We start from the raw sequence: 8,746 nt of genomic DNA, 5'->3' as shown, positions 1-8,746 counted from the left end.
TAAAACACATTGTTTTCAGCATTTATTATGTATAATAATGATAATTAATGGCCAGATATTGAAAGTTAAGTTCTTCCTAAAAACAAAGGTGCAAAAGAATTGGCAAAGAAGACACTTTTATTTAAAAAAAAACCCCATGAAGACACCTCGGCAATCTGTTAGAACGGAGTAGAAAAAATGGTGTCTTACATAAACATAACACAAAAACATCTCTCGTAACCCTGTAATCATTGTTCCAAATCAGCCTATATTCTAAAACCAAACACACACTGGCAGAAAACATGAGTTGCCAAAACCTACAAACCAAAATCGTTAGCATGGATACCAGCCTCAACAAACCCATACTGACTCATCCCAATGTCCCGGAACAATATATTTCTGTTTTGTTGATTGAAAAGTGCCCCAAATTTCACCCTTCTCTTTAAACTTGGCCTGTTTCCATAAGAAAGGGCTTTGCTAATGTGATTGCTGTGGTCATGGGCCTGCACTGATCTTCTTTTTATGAGGGAAAATGAGGTCTGATTGTTGGAGGCGCGTCTTGTGTCGAGGTCCCACAGACAGACAGACAGACAGACAAGGCCGACAGTGGTGAATGAGTGGCGTTGTGCCAAAGCCAATAAGAGGCAGCGGTGGGAGCCAGGGGGAGGGGAGACACTCATGTATTATTCATAATTATTCGAATAATCCCCAGACAGTGGAGAGTGATGGTCTGTGTGAGTATTTATGTATATGCGTGACAGTGATTTAATGTAAAAAAAAAAAAAAAGTAGTTTTGTCTCTGTACTGTCAAAACAGCTTCAGATGTGTAGTTTTATATAAAAGTGAATACGACCACAATGATGTAATGCAGGGGTATCAAACTCATTTTAGTTCAGGGGCCACATTCAGCCCAGTATGATCTCAAGTGGGCCGAACCAGTAAAATAACAGTGGAAAAAAAAAGTAAAATTAAATTATGATAATGTTAACATCTACAAAAATCTGAATAACATGAACAGCTGGAAACATCTTAAGAAAAACATGTCCAATTTTAACAATATATAATTATTATTAGAATTTTTTTTTTTGCTTAATTCCAGTTTGTTTGTTTGTTGTTGTTTTTTTTTTTTTGCTTAATTCCAGATTTTGATGTATTTATTTATTTATTTATTTTCTTTTTTGCTTAATTCAAGATTTTTTTTTTTGCTTTAATTCAAATTTTTTTTATTTTGCTTAATTCAAGATTTTTTTTGCCTAATTCAAGATTTTTTTTTTTGCTAAATTCAACATTTTTTTTTTTTGCTTAATTCAACATTTTTTTAACATCTACAAAAATCGGAATTACGCAACCAACTGGAAACATCTTAAAAAAAACAAGTCCAATTTTAACAATATTCTGCCTCAGTTTATCAGTTGATTATTTACACATGTGCATTACAACTTACATTATGATTACAAATGCACAAAACATTTAATAACATTCAGAATATTGGTAAAATTGCATTTACTTATATTAAGACATTTCAGGTTTTTCACTTTTTTTTTTTTTTTTTTTTATAAAATAACAGTTTTTAATATAAACATTTTCATGTAATTTTACTTTTCTTTTTTTACACTAAAGCAAAGATAAAATTGGCTGTTTTCATTATTTATAGGTTTAATATGATAGTAATTTCCTGGTTCTGACCCACTTGATATCTTATTGGTCCGTATGTGGAATCTGAATTAAAATGATTTTGACATCCTCGATTGTTAATATCTTCAGTGTAATTTTTGTATTTCACAAATTCATCCCACGGGCCAGATTGGATCCTTTGGCGGGCCAGATTTGGCCCCGGGCCACATGTTTGACACCTGTGATGTAATGTAATCCACTGCTGTTAGTATCACAGTTTTAGCAGAAGCTCCATACTGCCGGGTGAAAAAGGCTGCTAACTTTAACCTTAATTTCAACCCCTGGACTTGTTTTTGAAGGATGACTCTGCCCTCCGTGAACCACACACTTTATACTTTATGATCTTTTGGATCATTAAAGCTGGGCCAATTTCATTTACCCCGATTTTAAAGAGACACAGACGCTCTAAGGTCACCGTCGGAGGCTTCAAAAGAAACGAGCATGGAGTTCAAGACCCTGTTCACACCTGGAACATATAGTTTCCTGAAGGTGAGCTGATCACAAGTGAACGGCTCTAATTAGCTTTGCGTTTATTAAGTGGAATTAATGAGTACGGGTTTAAATGCAGGCAAGAAACACTGAGGTCCAACTGTTAAGACCCTGTTTGGAGGAGGTCTCAGCTGCATATGGACACGTTCTTTTAATGGTGTGAATATTATGTCCTGGACTTTGTGAGTGTTGGGAGTAATGTAATGGTACAAAGGCATTAAATGACAAAGTGAATGTAACTGCAGATCATTACTGTCCACATGACTTACATTGCTCCTGTCTAACCAAACCTGTAGCCTAGGGGCGTCTCAAAAATCACATTTCTCTTCAGATCACAGTGTTATTTAAACCAGTTAATTCCCAACATGATAATAGCCCCCCCAAAAAAATTTCAGCAAAATCCGTCAACGTTTGACCCCCCCACCAAGGTTATAATCATTAATGAAAATGAACGAAATGCTGAAAACTAAAATTGAAAAAACATTTTCGTTAATTGAAATAAATAAAAACTCTAATTAAAAGAAAAAAACGATAACTGAGACTGTATTGTGTGGTTACAAAACTAACTAAAACGGATAAAAATTATGGATAAAATTCCCTTTGTTTTCGTCTTTGTCAATGTCGGACTGATATCAAATTGAGCAGTTTTAGCTAGCGGCACCATACGACACTTCACAGTCTGTCGTGTCTGGTCACTGGTGGTTTCCAGTCGTCTTCTGGTCCCCACTCTACCTGGAACATACAGACTAAAGCTGGGACACAGCAGCACAGTCCTGTCTGGGGTTTTCTTTAGTGATGTGTGGGGTGTTTTTTTTTTTTTTTTTTTTTTGTGCATCGTGTGTGTGAGTGACAGAGACAGAGTGGAGCTAAATGACAACGTCAGACAGGTGTTGAACTAGCATCCAGGTAAAAACTGGAGAGTTTATCACCATGAAAAGGCCTTCCAAGCCCTGAACTGCACAGTTTAGAAGAGGAGAAAAGAGGAGGATGAAAACTAATCCAATTACAGAGGTATGGAACCTGTTAGAATGTTAAACGTTTGATGTTACTAGCTACAGCTAGCTGAACTGAAATGAAGCAAAGTTGGCTAATAATGGAACTGGAGATGATTAAGAGATGAGATATCTGCTAAGGTGTGGTTTACTGCTGAGGAACTGGGTTATATATGTTTAGAAGTGGTTTATATATGTTTCTATCTGGTTTATATGTTTGTATGTGGTTCACTACTGGCTAGCTGGTTTATATATATTCCTATCTGCTTTAACTGCTGGTTAGCTGGGTTATGTTATATATGTTTCTATCTGCTTTAACTGCTGGTTAGCTGGGTTATGTTATATATGTTTCTATCTGCTTTAACTGCTGGTTAGCTGGGTTATGTTATATATGTTTCTATCTGCTTTAACTGCTGGTTAGCTGGGTTATGTTATATATGTTTCTATCTGGTTTACTGCTGGCTGCTTTGTGCATCTCCTCTCACGCTTTGCACATCTTCGCATTGTTTTCATGTAAGTGACGATGTGTATGGATTGCACCCCCCCTCAACCTGCTTTATGGAATTTATACATTGTACTGTACATGCGTTTGTGTCTCTGCTCAGTTAATGAACTGCCCTAACCTGACCCCCAAATAAAGTGTCCAGGGTAACCCATGTCCACGCCTCACTAATTTCTTTGAATAGGATGGCGAAGAAGATGAAATATATGAAATAACTAATACTAAAACTAAACTAAAACTAAGCATTCAGAAAAAAACAATAACCAATAAAAACTAACAAACCTGCTCTAAAAACTAATTAAAACTAACTGAAATAGAGAAAAAAAAGTCAAAACTAATTAAAACTAAACTATAATTAAAAATCCAAAACTATTATAACCTTGCGCCCCACCACCACAAAGTATGAAGGGCCCATCAAAAAATGCCAAAAATGCTCATTTTAACCCAGAAAATCACAAATAATGAGGTCTTAAGTGTCCACAAATTGCTTTTTCTGGTATTTTACTGTGTCCCTGCAATATGAGCTTCATAGGTTATAGTATCAGGTGATATAGAAGTGAAAATAAGGTGATTTTAAGATAAAATACCTCAATTCTAGGCTAAAAACTTGAAATAGAAAGAAGTTCAGAACAGTAAATGTAGTTGAACACAATGTCTATTTTCTTAACCCCCTTTTCAGCAAAATACAGGTTTTAGTTAAAGACAAATATAGCTGAACACTTAAATAATAAGGTTAAATGCAAGATTTAAGGTTGCATAAATCAAAGACTTTAATGATGACATGGTTCTGATAATCTGGACATACTTTTATACATTTGCATTTCACAATTTATTCAGATATTACTCGCTCTATAGTTTCTCTTCCATTTCATTCTTGAGAAACTCTAGTAGGTTGATTCTGTGGGAACCAACACTAAGATGATCTTCCCTCTGTGGGCACCATCCATGGCTGCATTGGCATCATCTTAACACCTCTTTCTGCAGCATCGGTAACAACAGATAGCTATGAGACATTCATTCATTTTCTGAACCCTCTTTCAGAAAATGAGGACTAGGGTCACGGGGGTCGCTCGGAGCCTATCCCAGCTACATAGGGGCGAAGGCGGGGTACACCCTGGACAAGTCGCCAGTTCATTGCAGGGCTGAACATATAGAAACAAACAATCACTCTCACATTCACACCTATGGGCAATTTAGATTAACCCAAGTCTTTGGATGGTGGGAGGAAGCCAGAGTACCCACAGAGAACCCACACAGACACGGGGAGAACATGCAAACTCCACACAGAAAGGTCCCACCCCCTGTCGACTGGTGTTGGAATCGAACCCAGGATCTTCTGTCTGTGGCACGAGTGCTAACCACTGCACCACCGTGTCACCTGAGACAATAGCCCTCATTTCTCTGTACTGCAGTTGTCTTGCCATGGCTGCTTTGGTTTCTATCAGTGGCGATTTCTCATAGACTGCAAGGGAAGCTCGGCTTCCCCTAAAATTATGAAAATTAAATGGTTAAATATGTGCAGTTGTGTTGACATTTTATTGACTACAAATGTGTTAGAACACGTTCATCTCAAAGATGAGTTCGTTCAGAATCAGCTTTATCACAAATCAACGAACACGATGTTGTTCACTTCTCCTCCATTCCCGTGTCTGTGTTTTCTCCTCCATCTCTGCTCAGTGCATTTGTCCGTAGACTGTGGGCGTCTGTGGGCTTCAATGGGACTGAGTGGAACAGTTTTTTTCATTGCCTCAAAACTGGACGGTAATTGGATAAATGCCACGATGTTGTCCCGCCCCCGGACGTCAGGCGTCTCTGGGGGTGAATGGAGCTGTGGGCGGAGCTCGGCCGGGTTGGACGCCAGAATCCCACGTGCTGATTGGAGGATCAGTCAAAAGGCTGAATCCCGTTTGATTGACAGCTGTTTTCAGATCTCGTCCTTCACTGACACAGTTCAGTTTAATACCGTCGCACATTCTGCTGTGAAAGAGACAGAGAAACCACTACGAAACTACTCGTTCATTTCTTGCACTGTAAATAAAACACACTCATTGTACTTCCTTGTTTCAATTTAACATATTTTCAGCGTTTTCTTGTTTCAGTTACATAATTTAATCATTTCTTGTTCGAGTTTAATATTATTTTGTAGATAGTTAAATCAATCAAACTGTTGGCTAGGTCGGAGTGAAAGGAGCATCTGTAGTTTAAAAAGGCTTAAGTCTTACACCCACAACACACTGGGCCAAGGCCATCTAAGCAGAGAGGACACTGGTCCAGTCCCTGGAAAAGACGCCCACTTGGTACGATAAGGTCACTGAGCATTTTCTTAAAAAGGAATGGAGGGCCGAATGTATGTTTAAATAACTTAGCAATTTTTTTTTTTTTTGATGTAAGCCAACAATGAGCTTCCCCTGTCTGAAAGACGAGCAGCCGCCACTGGTTTCTATTGGTACTTTTTTATCAAAAAGACTTAGTACCACAAGTGACACAGTATGGATGTCTTTACGCACTTTAGTACCCATTAAGCATGGTAATGCATTTAAAAACAGCATTTTTTGGCGTTTTTTGATGGGCCCTTCATACTTTGCAGTGGGGGGGCGGGGGGGGGGTCAAATGTTATTTGGATGGATTTAGCTAAAAAAATTTTGGGGGGCTATTATCATGTTGGAGATTAACTGGTTTAAATAACAATGTGATCTGAAGAGAAAAGGGATTTTTAAGACGCCCTACAGTAGCCACAATGTAATGTAATGTAAACATGCTGAGAGTGTGTGTGACAGACAGCTGTGGGACAAATAAGAGTGAATGGTTGGATGTGAATGAATTTTTACATCCGCCAATGAACAGCAGAGGTTATGTTTTCATCTGGGTTTAGGGGTAGGGTTAAAAAGTAATGGGCTATATTTCTTTTTTTCTTTTTTTTTTTATTTCTGTGACAGTCATTTCAGATTGAATAAGATGGCTTTGTCTACCAAGACTCCAAATTTCCCCAAAAAGTCCATCAAAACAGAATATTTTCTGGTTTGGAACATGCCAAGGTTTGTATTTTATTTATTTATTTATTTTATTTTAATTGCGGACAGATGTCCATTGCGATCAGTCACCATTTGAAAATAAGAATACATGTGGCCTTTGCAAATGGAAATAAAGTATATGTGAACTTGACAAAACCACATTTATCTGTCAAACGGAGCTGGTGTACGAGGGCTGTTCAATAAGTTCATGGCCTCACCCAGAACAGAACAACACAGACTGATAATTTATATTTTATTTTTCAACATAATCTCCATTTACAGCAATGCATTTGGTCCATCGATGTTCAAGCATCACTATCCCATCACGAAAGAATGTAACATCCTGTATTATAACAACCAGTATTTCTGGGTGAGGCCATGAACTTATTGAACAGCCCTCGTATGTTAATGGCAGGTGTGAGCCTATTCTACAGACAGAAAGAAAAAAAAACAAAACATCAGGACAAAATGTCTCATATATTTAAATATACTGAACAAATGTACCTCCTCTAACAATAAGAAACACTGAAAGGATTATTGTTGGTAAAATGGATACATATCAACAAGACAGACTGTTAATGATTTTGTTATTATATAAGTAATGAATTTCCCCCATCTGTTCCTATCTACCCTTTGTACAAATATCTATATATCATATTATTTTGACTACTACCCTGTTTGATTCCCAGTAGTGTCTGAATAGAGGAAAGGCAGGGACTGAAATGACAGGATCTTGACTCCATTATCATGCTAATGTGGGGTCAGTTTTGGGATAACCACAGTCTCCTGTCTGACTTCAGATCTGGCCTCTTGTTAACACAGTCTGCCATTATTACAATTATAACCTGCCTCTGTTCTGCAAACAGCCAAATCAAGAAGCCTTTAATCAAATACCGCACTTATGTACACATTTGAGGTACTTACAGAGGCCAATATACACTACATTTCACAGTGAAGAACTACACTTTAAGGTGCTCTAACATATAGCTATTAGTGATAAAAAAAACAAAATCTTATTACAAACGAGAACAACATTTGACATATTGGGTACGGTTACATGATGTTTTTTAAATCTGATTTATTTTTCCAGAAGAAATTAATTCAGAACTAAAGTATTTTCTCTTCTGTTTACATGGAAATGTTAAACCCGAATAAAGGTTTACATGAGGTATTAATGAGGTAGATAAGTGAGCAAAAGGGTTTGCGCTGCAGTGCTCACGTTGCCTTGTTCTCGTAGCCCTTCTGTTAGCTTAGCTTAGCATAGTCACTGCATTTCCATGGTCACACGTAGCCAGTTTTTTAAAGGTGATTTGTTGTCTTTTGGAAGTGATTTTCTGAAATCCGATTCTCCCTAATTATTTCTTTAGATCTTCGACTTACTGCACTCATACAATCTTGGGACTGTTGTGTTGACGGAAGTTGGAAAATCTTTTTGTTGGAAGGGATGCATGCGCTAAATTAGCTTTGCTTTACTGTTTTAGCTTTGCATTAGTTTGTATTTTCCAAGATTTTATTAGTGCAGTAAGTCACATGGCCATGATTTGAGCCTCAATTTGTGATCATATTGACCCCACCGGACTAAAGGAATGATTAGGGAGAACTGAATTTCACAAAATCACTCAGAAAATACTACAAATCACCTATAAAAGCCTGGCTACGTCTGACTATAGGAATGAAGCCATTATGCTAAGCTAGGCTAAGCTAAGCTAACAGAAGGGCTGCGAGAACAAGGCAATCGGTGCACTGCAGTGCAAACTGATTTGCCCACTTATCAAACTCATTAGTTAATGACAAATGAATTAATAAAAAAACAAGTGGTGAACTCTTCCTTCAGGGTTTTCCAGGCTGGTAGATCCCATCAGAATAGCCCACTGGAACGGTTTGGGTTGACTAGACTGCATTGCTTATTCTTCCGCCAGCGCAGAATGTGTGCGTCATCGCAACAGGACAAGACAACGAACATGTGCAGAATGGCAGGAATAAAGTCCAAACGGAATAAAGGGTTTACATGTTTGAGGAATAATTTAGATCGGAATTAAAAGGGGATTAAACCAGTGACTTTATTCGGGTTTAAATTCAATCCGAACTATTCTTTTTCA

Source organism: Sphaeramia orbicularis, chromosome 15 (genome assembly GCF_902148855.1).
Source record: "Sphaeramia orbicularis chromosome 15, fSphaOr1.1, whole genome shotgun sequence".
Lineage (NCBI taxonomy): Eukaryota > Metazoa > Chordata > Actinopteri > Kurtiformes > Apogonidae > Sphaeramia > Sphaeramia orbicularis.
The sequence above is the reverse complement of the archived record's forward strand: the minus strand, read 5'-3'. Positions refer to the sequence as shown.